We start from the raw sequence: 22,685 nt of genomic DNA, 5'->3' as shown, positions 1-22,685 counted from the left end.
AAGTGATGATAATTCCTACCATGCATCATGGCTGTTTTTTGTTTAGAAGAAAAGTTGAATTTGAAACAAATGAGATGTTAAAAATTTTAACAATATCAAAGTGGTCCTCTAGCTTATCAATATCATTAAATATGAAAAAATATCTACATAAGCAAATGTTTCTTAGGACATTAATATAGATGAAATATAAATAAAATAGAGAGCACATTTGACTCATAATAACTTAACATCATTATAAATATGAATGAGGAAAACATCAAAAATATTTTTATATATTTGAAATTCACCCTTTTCTTTAAATCATGTAAAAGAGGTCCTTAGACAAGTGTTTTCAAAGCCGTCACCAAATAAGTGATTTAGGCTCTAGTTAGTTAGATTAAGATTTTCTTCAACATATTTTTCCTCCTTCTCCTATGGTTTCCCTAGGAGGATTCCCCTCCTATAGCACCATTATGTGTATAAAGTGAATGGCTAGTTCCCACTCAAATCTAGCAACCCCAAGTAGAACATGAAATGAGTCTCTCCTAGGCGTAGAGGGGCATCTACTCCTCATGTTCTAGTAATGACTTTTGTTGTAGCTACAAGAGACAACCCCCGGGTTGACGATAGGTTCAGTTCCTAGGACATCTTAGAGGAGTGCTTTAAGGATTTTTTGAGATTTGTGTTGCACTCCATATTAAATATAATTGGAAATAGATTGATTCATAACTTGGTTCAATCACCCTTCACCAAGGTAGACTTACACACACACACACACACACACACCCACACACACACATATATATATAGAGAGAGAGAGGCAAATATCGCTCATCCCAAGGATAAATGTCGTGATATGGTGGCCAACACACAATAAAATGCAGCTTAATAATTGTTGTTATAGTGAAAATGGAGAGAAAAAGAGAGAGAAAGTAAGGAAAGGAATTCAATGCAGAGGGATGGATGACACAAAATATTAAGCAATGATCCCAACAAAACTATGGAAGAATAAGGAGATGAAATGCAGAAAGTGTGGAGTGCATTTTAAGCTTTCTAGCTCTATATTTTCATGGGCACATCCTGTCACAAAATAACGTTGGTAGATCTGCGATCTCCCAGGTATTATTGGCTACAATATAAAACTAGTAAATTTGAAAGTGCACAAGTACCATTTCTATCATATAACATAAGTAAATATAAAAATTTGAGAATGAAAGCAGCAGCGTATTTACACAATTTTAGAGGAAGACAAACATACATGAAATGAAAAATAGAGGGCCACACATACTTCACATTACCCTATTTGTAACCACCAAATCTACTTCATTAATCCTTTTAAAACAAAGTCCATATCATAGATCCAAAAAATCTGCGATTTGTATAAGCATTAACTCCTCATGAATAAACCATTAAACCAAAATTTGAAACCTCTTTCTATACACAGAACTCAGAACACTTGCGAAAAGCAAATTTTAGACCTCTGGGAACAAGAATTGGGAACCTTTAGAATGAGTTTCTTCTCACTATTTATAATGAGAGGGGAAGCTTGAAAGAATAGTTACAAAATATGTCAGAAATGCCCCAGCTGTCTGATTGACTAACTATCTAGGCATGTGGAGGTTATGTTGGCCAAATGATTACAATAGATTTGATTTCTTCTTTAAAAAGAAAAAACTACCAAGTAAGAAAATAGGGGAAAACTTAATGATGGCCATGGTAAAATATCTCCTAGCCATTTCTTGTGATTGTCTCTAATTAGGCCACGTCTCTGCCATGGTGTTCCTCCACAGTTATTAACCGATACAACTATTTCTTTCCCCCTTAACTGCATGAATTCCCCACTTTCTCGTGCTGGAAGAAATCACCTACGATGGAATTAATGGTGCTCTGGAACATAACTATTGACCCATCAATCTGTACACACTTTAGACTATACCACCAAAACCCAATACATCTTGTAAGTTTTATAAAATATTGTTACAAAAACACAGAAATATGATTGCCCCACGCTCCTCTTTCTTAAGCTCATTTATCGTTTCTCAACCATGGGACCACTGCCTATGAACTTAGGCTCTATGCTTGGGTGTTAAATACTTTGGGCTCTTGTTAGTGGACTATCTCCCTTTGTAATTTATGCTTCGCCCTTGGTTTCATGGATTTTCATGACCAATTTCCACCACATATCGGTGCTCCTCTTCATCATAACTTTTCCAAATTTGAACTTATGTAGGAGTTATGATATTTGTATCCCCAATATGGTCCATAGCACTTAGGCACTATATATTCCCTGTACCCTTGGTTCACTATAGTTCCCATGACCAGGCACCATATAATATCATAACCCCCTTCATCAGAAGTTTTCAAAAAATGAATTAAAAAGGGTTATGATGCCACCATCCTCTAATATTCCACTTTAGCACTTAGGGGCTCTGCCAAGATCTGTGCGCTTGGTCGTTCTAGGTCTTTGTGACAAAGTGCTACAAAATATCGAAGCCCTCTTCATTAGAACTTTTTCTCAAATAGTTTTGATGTTTTCAACCCCTGATATGTAGATCTTCGAAGTGAAATCATGCTCATATCCTCATCTCCACATGGTGCCTCTTGGGTAGTGACACGTGTTGCCTAGTTTTTTTCCTTTGGCCCTCTAAAATGTTCAAATCGCTTGCCACATGTCCTTATCCCACAATGTCATGCTGACATAATATATTGTGTCAACTTCTCGCGAACAACTATCTGTTGCCATGTGTCTAGTTTTGAGGAGACAGAAGGGGTCCTTAGGGTCCTTTGTTTTGTGCTAGTTTCCTTGTACTTTCATGACCAGGTGACACCACATATCAGAGCCCATATTCATCGTAAATTTTCCAATTTGAACTTATGTAGGAGTTACGATATTTGTATCCTTGATGTGGCCCATCGGGCTCAAGTGCTAAATATTCCCTTGGCTTCAAGTTCTATGGATCTATGAGAAACATGAGACAATTTTTGTTGGAATCTCTCTTCATAGAGACTTTTTCCAAAAGATTTCTGACACTTTCAACCACTGTTATTCCTTGTTAACAGTTAGGTGCCCCAACTAGCTCTATGCCATTGGTCCCTTTGGTTTTCCATGACTGGGTGCTAGTAAATATCAAAGCCCCTCTCATCAGAAGCTTTTCAAAAGAAATAATAAGAGTTTCGATATGTCTTCCTGCTATTCTTCTTGATATCTGGCTCTGATGTGATTGGATCTAGAATTTCGACACTCCTCCTTAAATCATGACTTTCCTTTTCTCTTTGAAAATTAGGCTTTTGGTTTTGGCCTCTTCCTTGTGCTTTCAACCTCTGATATTTTTTCTCCTCTTTGGCATTTTTCAATTCATCTCCCCTTTTCTGGCCAACATTTGACATCACTTGACATGATTTGAAAAGTTAGAGTAGGTGACAACATTGCCTCTAACTTAGGACAATGCCTTGCTGGCAAGGTGATGAGAACTTGCGGACTAGTAGCCTCTTATCCATTAGGCATGTAGTCATTTTTTAAAGTATATAAAAACAGAACTGAAAACATCAAAAAATTACATAATTATTGGTATCTACAATGACTCACCATTATGTAGAGTGGCTGAATGTGGACCTTTTTTATTGTTGGAAGTAAAGCTCGAGAAACTGCCCATTCACAAGCATCTCAAGCATTTCACCATGTAAGTTTTTGAGTAAGAAAGTATTGTTCCCCTTTTCCTGAACAATATTGAAAGGTACAAACCATAAGGGACCGTATTTTCCATCTTTTCCTTTATCTCCTTGTCCAACATCCCACCTAAGCACCAAATCCACTCACTGTAAAGTTTTTTCTCTTACTTTTCTCTCAAACAAAGCTTTCATTTTTTCCTGATATTGAATAAGATTCCAAGTCAATTCCCCCTTGCTTTCTTGAAGTTCTACCAGCTTATTAATCCTGTTGGTTAGAGAATTTGGTTTTTCATCAATGTCCTATAGAATTGTGGCCAGTGGCATCGCTAATTGTATATGGAAAATTGCAGCTTTCATATACACTAATTGAAAAGGAGATTTTCCAGTTGACCTCTTGGTAGTAACTCTATTTACCCATAAAGAAAACTTTAGTTGTGAGTCCCTATTCTTGTGATTTTTTGATATTGTCTTCTTAAGAATCCTTACAAAGGTTTTATTTGATGACTCGACCAATCCATGTCCCTGTGGATAGTAGCTAGTGGAGTGAGCCACAATGATGTTATACTTCTAGCATAAACTCGAAATCTTGGCAGATTTAAAAAATTCAGCATTATCAATGATAATCTTTCTTGGGCAGCTGAACCTGATAAAGATATTCTTCTCCATGAATTTGATAACCATGACATCAATTGAATTTATAACTAGGACTACTTCCACCCACTTAGTGAAGTAATCGGTGGTCATGAGAATCCATTTGTGTGCATCTCTTGAGGATGGGTGGATTTACCCAATGAAGTCTAACCCCCACTCTCTAAAAGGTTCTTCAACAGGAATAGGGATTAAAGGAAAAGGTGATAATTTTTGCCTTTCAAAAAACATTTAGCACTTCTCACAGGCTCGAACACATGCGTGTACCTCACCTAATAGCTTGGGCTAGTAGAAACCTGCTTTGAGAATTTTATGGATTGTACCTCTCCAACTATAATGCCCCCCACACACACAATTATGGAATTCCATCACCTTAAGGATCTATTCTTCAACCAGGCGTAAAAGAAAAATCCCCAATAGGTCTTTCTAATCAATTTAGCCATTTAAAATGACAAACTTCTAGGCTTGTAAGCTCAAAGCTCTGTCTTTAAATTTATCAACACTGATTGGGAAACTCAGAAAAGTTAAATACTAAATTATATGTTTGTACCAATGAGACACGAGGTACTTCATTTGAATTTTTTGTGTTGTGGTATTGACCTTATTCTGCTCCTCTTCTCTTCAAATTTCTTCTTCCTTTGTCAACAAATTTATGCCTAATGCTTGGAAATTTACTTCAGATAGGATTTTAACTATCCGTTGTCCCTTGATGAGCTTAGTAGGCTTGATATCCATGTCATAATTCTGAATTTGAGCAATCCATTTTCCTCTTTTCCCATCATTTTCACCCTGAACTAAAATGTCTTTTACCGTAGTTGTAGGGACATAAGTTGTTATGTTTGATTGCAAAACATAAATTTTGAAATCCTTCAAGGCTTTGAGCAAGGCATATGCCCGCTTTTCCATAATTTTATATTTTATCTCAGCATTTTCCAACACCTCACTTAAGAATTCTATTGGCTGGTCATGGCCCTCACTATTTTTTTGCAACAAGACAACAACCATTGTGTGAGGAGAAGCAAAAGAAAAAGTGAAAAAATATTTTATAATCTAGATTGATTAACAGAGGAGATTCTGCAAAAGCATTTTTAATTTTGGAGAATGATTCACGAGACCCAAGAGTCCATTTCACTAATTTATCTTTCTTTAGAATTTGTATAATTTCTTTAATTATCTCAGCATAATTGGGTATGAACATCAAAAAGTTGATTCTGCCTAACAAAGGCTAGATTTCTTTCTTATTTCTCGGTAATGGGATGTTGTTAATGGATTTCACCCTCTTGGGATCTATTTTCGCCCCCTCTTTTGCCATGATGTGTCCTATAATCTTTCGCTAACTTAGAGCAAGCTGAGACTTCTTAGACTTAAAGACAAGCCATATTTTCTGCATTTCTCGAAAGTGAGACATAGATGTTCGATATGCTCCTCATCTGTTTTTGAAAAAATAGTGATGTCATCTATGTAAATTACCATGAACTTATATTTTTCTCCAACAAACACTATATCCATTTCCCTATGAAAAGTGGCTCCCACATTAATGAGGGCGAAGGGCATTTCTAACATATATAAACGTCCCCCAAGGTGTGGTGAATGCATTTTCCATTTGATCCTCAGGATGCACAACTACATGATTTTATCCAGAGAAACCATCCATCATAGAAGTACGAGCATAGCCCAACACCTTTTGAAGAATTTAGTCCATTTTAGGAAAATGATAATTATCCTTTAGTGAGGCCTCGTTCAAATTCCTAAAGTCGATACACAATCTTATTTCCCCATTCTTCTTCGTGATGAGAACTAGATTTTCCACCCAATCTTAATACCTTAGAGGTATGATAATTTTGTCTTGGAGAAAATTCCTCACCTTTTTCTCAATTGTTGTTAGTAATAAAGGGTTAATCTTCCTAAGCTTCTACTTGTGTGGTTTCACCTCAATTTTCAAAGGAATTTAATGTTGGATGATATTAGTATCCAATGTTTTTAAATCATCGTAAGACCAATAAAACACATCCATATACTCCTTAAAATGTTTCAGGTACTTTTTCTTGTATTATGTGGAAACTCCTTTGGCCAACTTCATTATCTGGGGATCTTGATCTAGACCAACATTGCAATATTCCACATGTTCTTCAAATTCTTGCTGAGTTGGCTTGGCAGCCATATCATTTGAGTTGAACAATCTTTCCACGTAAACCAATCCTCTGGAGATAGTATTACCTTTTAATTATAAATCTTGTGCCCTACAATGGTTTCTTCCCACTTGGCATATTGTTCATCTACTACTTTCTCTTTCTCCTGATCAATCTTCGAGCCTGAGAATTGTCCAACTACCTCCATGAAGTGTTTGATATGTTCCTCATCTTCAAACAACTACCAATACTTAACATTTTCTGGTATTGAAGGCATGTATCTGACTTCAATTTCATACCTCAGTAAGGGATTTTGAGGTGGTTTGAAGTTACTGGAAACTATAGCTAAGGAATCAACCATGCCCTTTTCAACTTGATTGTGGTCATCCATGTAAACTAAAATGTGGAAGGCCTTGCGGACCGTGTATAGTAAATGTTTTAAAACTTTTGCAATGTGGACATGGGGTACGCATGCCATGTTTTGAAGACCCTGATAAACTTTATTTTGATCCGCCTTGTGGTTAGGTTTTGAGACTTAGTTGTGAGCATATTTGCAAAGGAACATGTGGGTCATGCAAGAAATTACATCATCCCTTACTTAATCAATAATCATATTTGAATTTAGTAATGACACGCTCTTGGAATTTAAGGCCGAAGCAACATCTGAGACACCCAAGTCTGAGGAGCCCAGAATACCAAAGATATTAGCATGGTCATCGATGCCTAGGAAACCGAGACTCACGGAATGGAGAAAGATGGAATTAGGAATCTCAAGCAACGTTTGTTGGGAGGGCATATGTAATCTCTCCCATCTGGTCAACAATTCACTGGCTATGGTCAAGAAAATTTTAGCCAATGCTTCCAACCTAGCCAATCTATGCATGCCAACGACCTCGAGACATTGCTCATCCTGACCATCATGAACTAGTACAGTAGCAATTCATTGGCTATGGTCAAGAACTTGATGTCATGTATTTCTCTTTGGATTTTTTCACAAATATGTGAAAATGCTAGTTATAGTCTCAGATGAAATTTCTTCCATGAATGTCTTTCGTGAGCATGGTGTAGTAAATGGGGGAGGCATCACAAATGTAACACATTTCAGATTAACAAAGGTATTTTCGTACGATATGTTTTATAAATTTATATAACTTTAAATAGAAATCTTTTAAAATATAAAGATATTTATTAAGATAATAATTTTTTATTTCTGTGTAAAAAAATATTTATACTATTCTAAATATAATTTATATATAATATATATGTGATAATAGCTTAAATTTATGGATATTACTATTTTGATATAGAAATTATTTAAATTTTTTATATATAATGATATTTTGCAATTTATTTCCCATGGGGCTTTGGATTGACGGTGAATGGGTGCATTGTTAAGGCACTCTTTGCGATAGGTCACTGGTTCAAATCCCCCGTGGGTGCTAACCTACCAAAAAAGAAAAGATATTTTGCAATTTTTTTTTTTGGGTAGGTAAGCACCCACAGGGATTTGAACTAGTGACCTATCACAAGGAGTTCCTTAACAGTACACCCATTCACCATCAATCCAAAGCCCCGTGGGCATTTTGCAATTTATTAATTGTGGAAAAATTAATTGTTATTTTATTGCTCTCTAAACATAATCACTATTAAAACTTATAAATTGTTAAACACATACATGGCAACAACAACATAGGAAAGATAAGCAGAAGAGTTCACTTTTTATTAACAAATGATATACATTTATAGTACGTGGTGTGACCCTTGGATTCATATTCCAAGTGGTCCCTTGGACTCCTTTTCGTTCCTCAGCTTCCACACCAACCCTTAGAGGATTAGGTGTCCAACATTCCCCCCGTTAATCTGAAGGGTTATGTATGAGTCCAAGAACTCTTCCAACTCTGGCATGAAGCTCAAGTCTTCTGCTAGAGGAAGTGCTTCTGATGTTTTGAGGAGGGAAACCTTCAACCATGAAAGGGAGGTCTCACCCCGCATAAAAGGGAGAACTTCAACTTGAAAAGGGAAGTCTCAACCTGTTATGGTTTAAGGATGACCAACAACTCTTGAATGCTTAATGCAATTCTTGGGACTCTTCTGAACTGGCAAGAAGCCGAAGTCTTCTGCTAGAGGAAGTGTCCCTAATTCTTTGAAGAGGTATCACTGATTGAAGGCATGCTCAGGGGCATCTTTGTCTCTGGCTACAACTCTGAATCTAGTATGGCAGGTTGTGGCTCAGGCTTGCTTGATGTGACTTTGAAGCTTGTAGATGACCATCATTTTCCCCCTATCAGATACAAGGTGAGATGATGGAGACAACTCAACTATAAGACTGTTCAATACTCTAGAACATGTTCAGACATATGACTGAAATATATTCTTGGCTATTGATGCCCATTGCCAAGAAGTGATCCATCCAAGATGAATATTTGTTCTTGCAGGAGGTTTGTTTCTGAAGCATATGTTTGAAGAATGATTGGTTTTATGACAGTGCTTACATGGATGAAGATCAAAACAATGATCTCTCAGATGGCCAACTCGGTCACAATGTTGGCATTTTATAATCTGTTGCTGTGGAAGACAGGCAAAATCTGGAGCAGCTGGAGGTGAACTGTCATGAGGAGCATGTGAAGATGAACAATCCTGAAGAAATCCAGCCCTTTGAAATTGGATTGGTTTAGAGTAGTCTGGAATATGAAAGGACACATCCTTGTCATATCCAAGACCAGTTCTGTGCTTGTTGTGGACAAGCTCTTCCCAAGGTCTAATGACCGACTTGGGAAGTGCAGGCTGAATTTTTGCTTTTGCATGCAAATCTGTTGTTGCATTGGACACTGAATCTGAATTTGTAACATTATTGACTTGTTGTTTATGGGAGTCTGTTTCATTGTTCTAAACAGAAACAGGTTCAAAATGACGACACCATTGTTGTAATTCTGCTTGCTATAGCTGAGATTCAAGTTGCAAAAATTCAATCTTGTCATGTACATCTTGTAAACAACTGTGAATATAGGTGAGAAAATCCTTGCTGATTTTGATTGTATTATCCATAGTAGAGAGTATTAGATTGTCCAGTAACTCTAATATTGCACCAATTGGAGCCATTTTTTTTTAACTTCAAAAAAATAGTAAAACAATGAAGACCTCAATGCACTAAAAACTCCAATACAATGCCAATGGAAATTTTTCCTTTGATCGATGTTAGAATATTGTGTAAACAGGGTTGCTTGAATGAAACCCTGAATATTTTACGCTTTACTAACAACTCTATGGATTCTTCTACATACGTTTCTTTGTTGGACGCTTGCATTTGGGACAAAGCTTTACCAGAAGCCAAAATAGTACACGCTCACATTAATCAGATTGGAATTAAAGCATACAGTGGTTTACATAATGCACTTGTTAAAATGTATGTTATGTGTGAAAAGCTGGCAAACGCTCGCAATTTTTCCAATTGAATGCTTCAACGAGATGAGTGCTCGTGGACTCTTACGATGGAAGCCTATGCAAGGCATGGTTTTCCCGAGGAAGAATTGTCATTGCTTCACCAAATGAAACAAGCAGGTGTCCGAGCCAATAGCTTGACCTTAGCCATATATCGCACCACCAAAAGTTTAGTATTTCACATTCCATGCGTCCAATGAATGACATTAACATTGATTTGCATACCAATGTACCAATTTTGTCAAACCGATACTCCTCCTATCATTGAAACTAACAATCTCTGTGCAGACCATCAATCCAACATTTGTAAACTCTAGTTGGTTTATTGAGGATGCAATGTGAATGGCACATGTGCTAAGCACTGAAGTGAAAATGCATCTGGAAGCCCCTCAATCAAAACAGACATCCTATAGTTCCATGCAATGCATCCTTTCAACTCTACACATGCGTTTTGTACTGGTACCTCCTCTTGGTGCTTTGTGTGGGTGTTTCCTTTATTGCATACAACCCTCTCTTGGGAAATAAATGAAGCCCACGCAGAATTTCACACCAGGGTTCATCGACATGCTGATAAGGAATTGTGCAGGTGGAATATGGAACCTGATGACGAAATTAGAAGGCCCAGACAAGAGATTGCTTCAAATTATCAGAGTCACTTCACGTAGATTTTATGCAAACACAGAATGGCGCAGATGATCAAAGTAATGGTGGTGAAGAAATTGTTGATTAGGAACTCAGACCTTCTAATAATGAAATCGATCAGTTTCTTCGTGACCTTTTCACAACAATGGACTCATTTTGTGGTTGTGCCAGTTCTTCTCTCTATATTTATTATTCAAAAGATGAATCTCCACCACAACTCACATAGCCAAAAAATGTTGGACTTGAATGCGATGAACCAGGTGTCAAACCCGTGGCACGTATCATTCGCAGATGCTCGAGATTTTGTGGTCTTGAGCATAGGCCGTGGCACAACAATCGATTCATGCATTGGTTTTCTTATTAGATATCTCAAATACACAATTATTCAATAATCATTTCCCCTCAATTACAGTAGTTCCAATTTCCTGAATGCCTCTCTTGTTCAGGAAATCAATGCATTAATCTCATCGTAGGGCCTCGGTGTGAAGCATTGGCAAGATTTCTGAGATTTTCCTTTTTTCAGTGTCCCTTTTAGCGAACCCAAGAATGATGATGAATGTAAAAAATGGAATTGGAAGGATGTCTCAGTTATGTTCAATGTGGAGCTCTCTTTTATGCTGTGACAGAGGCATATAGTGAGAAAGGTCACAAGGGTGAGGGCAGGTGGATTGTTTAGTCTTAGCCCTAAATGTCATGGTTTCATAATGACAAAGAGGTTTGGTAAGAGGTAGCAGAGTCTTGTGTTAGAAATTGTTGTGATATCATAGCTTAGATAGGTATGCGTTGGATTTTTGGTACTCCACAAAACTAGTGCAATAGGAATATAGGAGTTGCAACTAATCAAAAAGACGTTGTCATTGGATGTATTTTAGTAGAGCATAGAGTTGAACGAATAATAACAGTAGCAACAAAAGAGTCGCAGTTTCTAGAAAATGCAGATGGGAGGGCCTAGTTCGGACGTTCTAGTACGCAAAAAAAGATTGTTGTTTGCTAGCTTGGAGTAAATAACATGGGAATGGAGGACGAATTTGCGACGACTTTTCTTTGATGATGGCTACACAGAGAAGAATGAAAAATAATTATTTGCGTGGAATTTTTATGATGGCTACATAGAGAGCATTTCGGAGGAGACCTGTGGATTTCGAAGGACAGAGAAACGACATCCAACAATGGAGACCTATGGATTTCAGAGGTCAGGGGAATATCAGGTAGGTTCTGTAGAGTTAACAGACTCTTAAAATACCCAGGCCTCTATTTTCATATTCATGGAATGCATGTTACATCCAGAATTGCAGAAGTGATAGTTATATGAATGTAGAGAAGTTACAAAGCATATATATATAAGACATGTGACCTTGCGTATGAGGGAAAATAGGTAGAGGTGTAGGACTGGCATGTAATAAAGGCCACAATAAACAAGTGGCTCACAGTTGAACAGGGTAGGAGATCGCCTACTCTGACACCATGTTAAACACATACATGGCAGCAACAACATAGGAAAGATAAACAGGAGAGTTCACATATTATTAACAAATGATATACATTTATAATACATGGTGTGACCCTTGGATTCATATTCCAAGTGGTTTCTTGGACTCCTTTTCGCTGTGTAGCTTCCACACCAACCCTTAGAGGATTAGGTGTCCAACATAAATCTATTTTAAAATAATTAATAATTACATCCTTTAATACTAATATAGAAGAATTAATAATTATATTCCATATCAACTTCAAAGAGAGTCGTTTTGAAAAAATTAGAAATCTTAATATAGAAATAATCGCAATCATATATTTAGTAACTGAAATCGAAGGTGACTATGTTTGTGAAATTTTAACAAATATTTGGAAATAAATTTGAAGAAGATATAAAAAAATATCGTGTTTATGGAGTGATCACATTGAAATATTAGATAATTATTCTGAAATACAAACTCATTTCATTATTGTAAAAATATTGTATGACGTTGTTGTTTAGACTTAAACAAAGTTACATGAAAATTGCATAACTGCAAATTTAAACATGGGTATAATAAATATTATTAATCTACATCCAACTCTAATTTGTAAAATGAACATTTCTTTTAGCTTTATATTTATAAATTTATAAATATTTTAATAAGACATGAATCATTTTTGACAAATAAATTATAATATTTCTAATATAAAGTTTTTAAATTTTTTAGTTTATACAGACATTCTATTAAACATTATACTAAGTTAGTCTATGACAATGGTTAGCTCTGGGATATTATATTCTTTTTCTTATGTAAGAAATTAATTAAATTGCATCATCTCTTACCATGATATTTCTATACATTAAGCACACAAAATATGTACATACCATTATTAAATGCAAGAATGTAAAGTAATTATGTTCAAAGCGAAGAAAAATATATTGGTAGGTATCTTTTATAAACCCAAGGAGCAAGAGGAGGGGTTGTGGATGAGAGAATTAACGACAACTGAGTATTTGTTTCCCATCCCCACTATTAAATTTCAGCTCTAATAAGTATGTTTAATATGTGCACAAATATTTCTATGGTTATAGGATTGTATTGGATAAAATGACAAACACTTTGTATAGACTGATATACAATAATATTAATTTTTAAAAATAATATTAATATTTATAAATGACTAATAAAATAAAAATCATATAAAAAATCATATAAAAGAAATGATTATTAGAATATATTTTAAAATAAATCTTTATCTTTTAATTTAAAGAGAAAATGAAATAATTTTCATTTCAAATTTAAAAAATAATTTTTATTTTAACTTTAGTTTTGATAGGAATTAATTATATGACCATCTTTTCTTAAGTCAGAAACTTTTTGATGGCAAATTAATGATTCTGCTTTCGAACCTTAATAACAAAGTGATAAGAAATAAATAAAAATTAAAAAAATTTAGATTTAAGAAAGGGAAAAAAATTATTACTTTCTAGATCTATACCAAAATACTTATAGAAATTATAAGTTTTAGATTTATATATTTTCATTATCTTTTATTATAAGATTTTATTTATAAATCTGAGAATCAAACCATTTATGATAAGGTATTTATCTAAATAGTGAAATATCTATTCATATGATAAAACTTTCACTTACATAATAAGAATTAGTGACATATTAAAACAATAATAACTAATATCTTATTGGTTAAGGAGATACTTGGATATGCACATAGATAATTACACATAACTAATATTATGAAATCATGTATAGATTTTTATTATGATGAGTGTAAGTTAGAACAAACCTATTTTAAAAAGTGAAGTTAAATGTATATGAAAACATTTAGTGAGTACTAGAAATTAGTTAAACTTTTACAATATTCTTAAATATGAAGTGTATGTTAGAACAAACATATTTTAAAAACTGAAGTTAAATGTACATGAGAATATTTAGTAGTAATACAAATTAGTGATAAAATATGTCATGCGCAATATGAGGCCCTTTAAACCTTTCCAATATTTTTAGATATGAAGAGAGAGCGCATTAAATATTGTAACATGGTCATTGTTTATTGTACATTAATAAATTTACAAGATCCCGATTTTCATGTAACCTACATTCGACAAACTTCTTATTATTTCAACAATCATAAGTGAGATAATGACCAATTAAATTTTTGGCCGAGTAACCCGACACATTGGGGATATGGAGTGACTTATTATAATATCCAAAAATGCATTCATTTGTTGGACTTTGGTGAGCTAATTGCTCTTTGTAACTTATTGCTTGTATTTCATAATAGAGTCCGTGTTTAGGAGGTTCTTACTTTCATGTAGGCTACATCTCACACACTTCTTATTATTTCAAGGACATTAATTGAGATAATGACCGATTAATGTTTTGGTGAAATAACTTGACCCAATGAAGATATGGTGTGAGGTATTATAATATTCACAAATGCACCTTTTTTTTGATGATTTGGCATAGTTAATGTGACTTAGTGACTTCTCTCTTGTATTTCAAAACACACAGACTCTTTATATTTTACAATACACAATAAATCTAATATAAATAATTTTAAGCAATAATTTTTTCTTTGTATTTATAATTATAAAAAAATCATTAGCAATTAGAATTCACAAATCATAAAATTCAAATAAACAATTATATTTCTAATTAATTTAAATATTTCTTTTACATATTTTTTATTTTATTTTATACCTATATATTAAATAATTATATAAATTTTGTATTTGAAAATTTCGTAAAATTCAATACTAAATAATTTAAATATAAAACATATATTTTTTATCCTATTCTTTAAATATTTCTTCAATAAAAAAGTCAAATATATTGAGATATTTAATGATATATTATTGAATTAAAAAAAAAACTATATCTTTTTTATTAAGCTACTTTCCTTTTACTTATAATAAATAAAATATGGTCAAATATAATAAGAACTTTTGATGATGTATCATTGAATAAAAAGAAAATATAATTTTAAAATATTAATTTTTATGGAAAATAGTAAAAACAATTTTTTTTATTAAATCATTTTCCTCTTTATTTAAAATAAATAAAATATAGAAGTATAGACTTTTTCTTTTTTATTTATAAAAAATAAATTAAAGAAACATACACATTTTCACAGTAATAAAGATTACTTAATTTATTGGAGAAATAAATAATTAAAATTTATTATTTTTTAATAATAAATCATTATAATTATATATAGAAAACGTAAAAAAATAATACTTTTAAATATATTTCTCAAATTCATTGATAATTATTATATTTAAAAATTATAAAAATATTGTCGAACACCTTTTAAATATATATATATTTATTTTTTTAAATTTTATATAAAAATAATAAACATTTTATAAAACTATTAATTTAATTTTCTATTCTCTTTTAAAAATAAAATCTCCGGAGCTTCCTCGTGCAGCCAAACGCCTCGCTGTAATTTAACTTTTAGTAAATAATCAAATTCAAAAATTCAATAACCTGGAATAACTCAAGCCCTAAAAAGATTACTTCTTGAAGAAGTTATTAACGGTCTAGTTTGCAGGCATATACCGGTTTCTGTCGTTTGTCATCGGATAGGTTATAGCTATCCAATGTCAATATATAGATTTGTGCTTCTCATGAATTAAGAATTGTGATGACCATCATTGATTTTGACTGACGCCCTTTGGTCAGTAGCAGTGGTTAATTTGAAACCTGCTTTGATGTTCTTGTGATTTGTAGGTAAAACCCTAAACCCTAAACCTGCTTTCAGTTTCAACTGTTGACCGTGGAAGAGTCGACACACATCTTCCCTTTCCTTCCGGGCAATATGAATCCAAACAGCTATTGGCGCAGTATGTTCAAGGTAAATCTCTCAACGTCTGAGAGTCAATGGCGTGAAGCTTCACCTACTTCAACGATTTCCAGCCAAAGACATTCTTATGAAGGTGACTATACACTGTAACTCCAACTTCCTCCTCCTTTGTTTGTGATGGCATCTTTATGATATCAACAATTAAAAGACATTGCTGGGGCCGAATCTGCTTTGGAGATTAATATGTTTATACGCATAGAAAGAATATAACTTCAGCCAGAGATAAATGCAGCATAACATTTTATGTCTCATATTCAGATGTGCAATTGTAATAGAGTTAAATAATATTTAGATGAATAAGAAAATCTTGATGTAGCTATAAACAAATCCTTTAATAGCAACTGGGTTTTGATGGAATGAAATTTGACTTTTAGCTTCGAGCAGGGAAATTTCACCGTCAAACGAAACCCTAGATATTCATTTTTATGAGGCATTACTTACTTTCGTGGTTTATGTCTACCTGTAAGTACAATTTCCCACTGCTTTCAAGGGTGAGCCGAATTAAAGCGGATATATAATAGTCAATAATATGAGTTCAGAGGAATATTATTTCAAATCTAATTAAAATATAAGGAACAATGCTCTGACAACTGTAATTTGTGCAGGTACATCATCAGAGAATGAGGAAAGGAGCCAACGGGAATCAAGGCCCAGATGGAATTCAAAACCAGAACAGATCGGGATCTTGGAGTTCATATTTAACTCTATGGTGACAAACCCTACCAGAGATGAAATAGAGAGATTCAAAGTTGAGCTGCAAGATTCAGAGTTCAGTTCGGGACGCTAGTGTCCTCTACTGGTTTCAGAACAGAAAGGCAAGAACCAAGCAACGGCAACGTCATCTTCACTCTGAAGAGGCCTCTAAATCTGGCTCAGAAAAGAGTAATACTGATCAGTCTAAAGAAATCGTGGGGGTTTCTGTCACAACAGCTAATTCGTTGGGTAACACTGGGGAAACATACTCTTCTGTTGTGGCAGCTGCTCAGTTTTCCACTCAACAGGACCATTATCATTTGCAAATAAATGAAGGAATCAGTAATGATCAATGCAGTTACACTGACGCAGTACCAGCTACGGCAACAAGAGGAGGAATATTTAACGAAGGTACATGTGCTGACACCACCAAAAAACTATTTTAATCCCCACCCTTGAACATGCCTCTCGTGTCAGTTTTTGAACACACTTTGAAATCCGATGTATATAAATATATAACCCTAATGAGCACAAACACCTAAAAGGCCTTTCAATTAGGCAGATTGGTGCCATGATTGTTTCTGTGACTATATATTTGTTTCTGGATAGTAGAACAAACACCTAAAAGTTGCTTGACATATGCCATTCATTCAGACATTTAATATTGTTCGTGTGGATGTAATATATATATCTGTCTAAAAATATTTCTCTGCAAGGACTGGCGACGAGTTGATTTACGGCTGCTCAATAACTGTAGTCATAAATAACGTTCCGCTTTGAGTCATAAATGTCAAGGCTATGTTCAGTGAAAATGCAATTTTGCTTCACTCCACAGGCCAGCCGATTTTACAAAATGAATGGGGTTCACCATGGAATGCCTGCAGCATGGAGCTATGTATTACCTGGTATGCCTCATGCCCATGCGGACTTTCATACCGCTATATTTTGAGAAGTTTTCAAACTATCTGTAGAAGTAACGTAAAATTTAACTTCACCGCTGTGATTTTAACATTTTTTATTCAACTTTCCAGATATGAAACGTTATTAATCAATGGCGGTGTTGCTGTCTTGGTTCGATTTGGAAATGCATAGCGCTATTTATCAGTCCTGGATTTCCAACCTTGGTTCGATTTTCAATTTCATACCGTTCGTTATTTACGATAGAGTAAATTCCATGTTTCTCTCACACAATCCATCTATCTGCATGGTTTCACTCGATGTGGATTCCTTTGTAAAATATGTTTGATATTCTATGTGTGATCTCTCAAATTTTCAAAATTTTACTTATTACCGAATTCACAAATTTCTTGTAGTTCATTAATCTTCATGCAAATCCCTCACATCAAACTCAAGTTGGGAATGTCCACCTCTCATGAAATCATGGAATTATGAATTTGATGATGTCAAAGACTATCTTTGTGTGAAAGAATCATACTCATCGAAGTTTTCCCTTAATTTCCAGCTCCTCGGTCTTCTTGTGAATATTTTATTGAAAATTTGTCCTCTCATCACACTAGAAATCTCCTTGTGTGATAATGAATGCACTAGTCGCGTGAATCAAGTTCTTCTCCATTAACCACGCTTCAACTAGTTTCATGCATTCTCAATGCTAGAATCATTTTAAAAATCTTTTAATGACTATGACGTTTGTAGAATTGGTCACCTATTGCACAAAGGTGACTACTCTGTCATATCTAGCTCGCAAGGGACTTGTTTGGATTGTTTAGAGAACTTGAAATATTGTTCAAGTTGATTTTTCTTTGTTTATTGTAAATTGGGAATCTAGTGTTACAATCAGCTCATCTTAACAATTCTCTCTCTTGGGTTACTAACATTCAGCTTATCATTTTCCCATCAACATATTCAATGACATTTTTCTCACACTATGTAATCTTCATTGTTCAATGTCGCTTTATTCAGATTTCTTTCAAGCATGTGAGGCACTTCAGCCTTTGCTGATGGTTATGGCAAGCCCTCACTATCTTGGCATTACTCCTAAGAATGATCAAATCTCTCTTTCCTTACAATATTCCCATCATGATCCCGCTTTTTGAATCAAAAATTCATTTTTTCCAAGATCACAAGGTTTTCAAGAGGGCCATCATGAATTTTATGATCAAATCACTCAATCGCTGGAAAAATCTTGTTGAAATCGTAATTTCAACGCAGCTGGAAACATTGCCAGAAACCGGTCAGCAAACCCGCCGGAGAGCTCTCGGGTCACTTTCCGGCGAAGGGAATCTCCGTATATTTGAACCCGAGAAAATTTGGAGCTGACACGTGGTTCACCCCTGACGTAAGCCAACGTAAGTTTCTCGGGTGCTAATGTTCAGCAGAAAATGGGTTTCTGATATCTTTCTCCACCGTCGGATTTACTCCATCGCTCTCCACCGTTGATCAACCAAAGCTGCATACGAGGTGCATTAAAAGGCTTGCGTGGATTAAATTTTTGAGTTTGATCGTCGTAGAAGAAGAGTTATGGAATTTAATATTGATACGTAGATTTAGGTGGCCTATTTAATATGGGTATGGGCACGTTTCAATATTTTTATATAGCACGTAAGTTTTGTATGTAAAAGGAATGGTACATTTAAAGATAGGTATGGTCGTTTTTTTATGTAATGTAATATTTAAAAGAGGGAGGTCGTATATTTGTTTTTGAGTGTGTTGACTTTTTTTTTGTATGTATGGCACACGGGAGGTAAAGACTGTGTGTGTTCGCAGCAGCGAGAGAGAACCAGTGGATGTATGCACAGCAGTGCACACGATATACTTGGTAATGTTTTGTGTGGCATTTTGAAAAACAGAGGAGTAAGAAAAACCATGTGTGGTTTTGCACAGCAGTGCATAAAGAAAATGGTGGAGCGAATTTTTGTAAGCCTGTGTAATTTTTTTTACAGCAGTAAACTTATGTAAACTTTTATTACAGCAGTAAGTTGTTTTTCACAGCAGTGAATATAAAAAGGATTTTACAGTGGTAAATCCCTCTCAGTAAAAGAGGATGAAGTTTGTATCAGTTTTTAATGAATAGAATGTTTTTAATGGTGGTGAAATACTCTGTCTCTCAGTGAATTTTTTTTTAATCTTACCTGAGCACAAAAGATCCTAGAAAGGTAGAAACAGAGCATTGCCTCGTGTGTTTGAATCTTGGTTTTTGGTATTTTCTCCATTGAAAAATACCCAACAATGGTATCAAAGCAGGCTTAGGCTCTTTAAGGAAGTTAAAGAAGCTGAAGGGAGAAGGTTGTTGCTGCAGCAAAACTTCTCAGGCAGACAGAAGACTCAGACAATGAAGGATTCAGGTATTCTTCATAACTATCTTGTTTGTTACTAAAGAGACAGTCAGTTTTTAAAAATACACAGTCAAGGAATGGCTAGCACAAGCACTGGTATGGGTATGTTTAATACCCAGCTCCCACAGTTTAATGGGAAGAACTATGACTACTGGTCAATAACTATGAAAGCCTTGCTTGCTTCCCAAGACTTATGGGAAATAGTTGAAGATGGTTTTGAAGAACCAGCAGATGAAACTGAGTTTAATAGATTAACTCCAGCAGAGAGAGATCAGCTGAAGAGCAATAGGAAGAAGGATTCAAAAGCCCGTGTGTTATTGTATCTAGCAGTAGACCAGAGTATATTTCCAAGGTTAGCAGCAGCTAAGACAGCAAATGAAGCATGGGAAACCCTCAAGACAGCCTATCAAGGCATGGAGAGAGTGAAGACAGCAAAACTACAATTGCTGAGGAAGGATTTTGAGAATCTGTGCATGAAGGAGTCAGATAACATTGACTCATTCTTCACTCATGTGATTGGTGTAATCACACAAATGAGAACTCATGGAGAAACCATTGAAGATAGAAGGATTGTGGAGAAAATATTGAGGGTTTTACCCTCAAGGTTTGATGCCATAGTTACCACCATTGAAGAGACAAAGGATCTCTCAAACTATTCAGTTGATGAGCTACATGCATCACTGATAACACATGAGCAGAGGTTGAGTAGGAATGAAAACTCATCTCTTGAGCAAGCCTTCAAGACCCAGATGTCCTTTGGAAGAGGAAGAGGTCAAGGAAGAGGAAACTGAAGAGGAAGAGGCAGAAGCCAGAACAGAGGTGGAAGGAACAGCCCATCAAATGCACAAGGAAGAGGCAGCAATACAAATCAGAACCAAGGCCAAGGCAGCAACCAACAAAGAGAACAGTATCATGCTCAAGGACAAAGGTATGATAAATCTAATGTTCAATGCTATTATTGCAAAAAGTATGGACATTATGCAAGTGATTGTAGAAAGAAACAGCATGATATGAACAGTAGACAAAATGCAAATGTTACAAGAGAAAACAGCAGTCAAAATAATGTGTTGTTAGCATGTAACATGGCTGAAACAAACAGTGAGGACATTTGGTTCTTAGACTCAGGTTGCAGCAACCATACGACAGGGAACATAGCTTTCTTTTCTGCCTTAGATCAGAATATGAAATCAGAAGTCACACTAGGAACTGATAGCAAAATTTCTGTTATGGGAAAAGGAGAGGTAAAAATATTTACAAAGCAAGGAGAAAAGAAAACCATAGCAGATGTCTACTATGTCCCTGGAATGAGATGTAACCTCTTGAGTATTGGACAGCTTGTCCATAAGGGGTACAATGTTTTCTTTAAAAATGATGTATGCACCATCATGGATATACCACCCAGCACAAGATGCATCGCTGAAGTGAAGATGACAAGGAACAGGATGTTCCCTCTCCGGATCAGGGCAGACTTGAAGAACAAGAAGGAAATGGCAGCAGTCACCCAAGAGGCCTTCCAAAGCGTGCCAAAGGATGAAAACTGGTTATGGCACTTGAGATTCGGGCATCTAAATTTTGGAGGTCTAAACTTGTTGAGTAGGAAAGGAATGGTAAGAGGATTACCATTGATAGAGAAGCCGGACAGCCTTTGTGAAGGTTGTATATTGGGCAAACAACATAGAGAAAGTTTTCCATCAGGGAAGAGCATAAGGGCAAAGGCACCCTTAGAGATTATCCATTTAGATTTGTGTGGACCAATGCAAGCTCCATCATTAGCTGGCAGCCTATATTTCTTGACATTCATTGATGATTTTACAAGAAAGACTTGGATATATTTCCTCAAGAACAAAAGTGAAGTCTTTGAGAAATTCCAAAATTTCAAAGCATTTGTGGAAAACCAAAGCGGGCTGCACATTAAAGTTTTGAGAACTGATAGAGGAGGTGAGTATATCTCCAAGGAATTCCTAAGATTTTGTAGGGAAAATGGAATTCACAAACAATTTACAGCAAGGTACACTCCGCAACAAAATGGAGTTGCTGAAAGGAAGAACAGGACCATCATGGATATGGCGAGGAGCATGTTGAAGGCAAAGCATTTGCCAAATGAGTATTGGGCTGAAGCTGTACATTGTGCAGTTTATATATTGAACAGGTGTCCTACAAAAGCAGTCATGAACAAAGTGCCAGAAGAGGCATGGAGTGGGAGAAAGCAAGGAGTCACCCACATGAGAGTTTTTGGGTGTGTGGCCTATGCACACATACCAGATCAGCTAAGGAGGAAGTTGGACAGCAAAGGGGATAAATGCATCTTCATTGGATACAGTGATGAATCCAAAGCCTACAGGCTATACATCCCATCTACCAAGAAGTTATTTGTAAGCAGGGATGTTCAATTCATTGAGGAAGAAACTTGGGATGGAAGCATAGAGAAAACAATGAATGTTAAGAACTATTTGTCTCATGATGAAGATGAAGAGGAGGTGGCTGAAATGCATCCCCAAACAGCAGCGCCAACACAAGGACAACAAGGGACACCATTGAGGATAAATGAAAGTGCTTCTCCAAGCACACCACAAGGAGGAAATTCAAGTGCATCTTCAAGCACTTGCACACCAAGTGAAAGAGGTAAGAAATTTAAAAATCTAAGTGACATTTATGATGAAGGAATGAATTCTTTGTTTGCCTTGTATTGTCATGTTGATGATCCTATTCATTTCAAAGATGCAATTAAAGATAGGAAATGGATAGAAGCTATGGATGAGGAGATGAATGCCATAGAGAGAAACAAAACATGGGATTTGGTTGATTTACCAAAAGGCAAAGAAGTCATTGGTGTGAAATGGGTCTATAAGAC

The 22,685-nt window shown here is 35.2% G+C and overlaps 1 pseudogene; it reads left to right on the top strand.

Moving 5' to 3' along the window:
- The first annotated feature begins 15,803 nt into the window (after positions 1–15,803).
- LOC149213528 (WUSCHEL-related homeobox 9-like) lies at positions 15,804–17,308 on the top strand (annotated as a pseudogene).
- The last annotated feature ends 5,377 nt before the right edge of the window (positions 17,309–22,685 follow it).

Source organism: Pinus tabuliformis, chromosome 1_1 (assembly GCF_031772625.1).
Source record: "Pinus tabuliformis cultivar Carrire ecotype Pingquan chromosome 1_1, CPIR1, whole genome shotgun sequence".
NCBI classification, from domain to species: domain Eukaryota; kingdom Viridiplantae; phylum Streptophyta; class Pinopsida; order Pinales; family Pinaceae; genus Pinus; species Pinus tabuliformis.
This window is presented reverse-complemented; position numbering and strand designations above follow the sequence as displayed.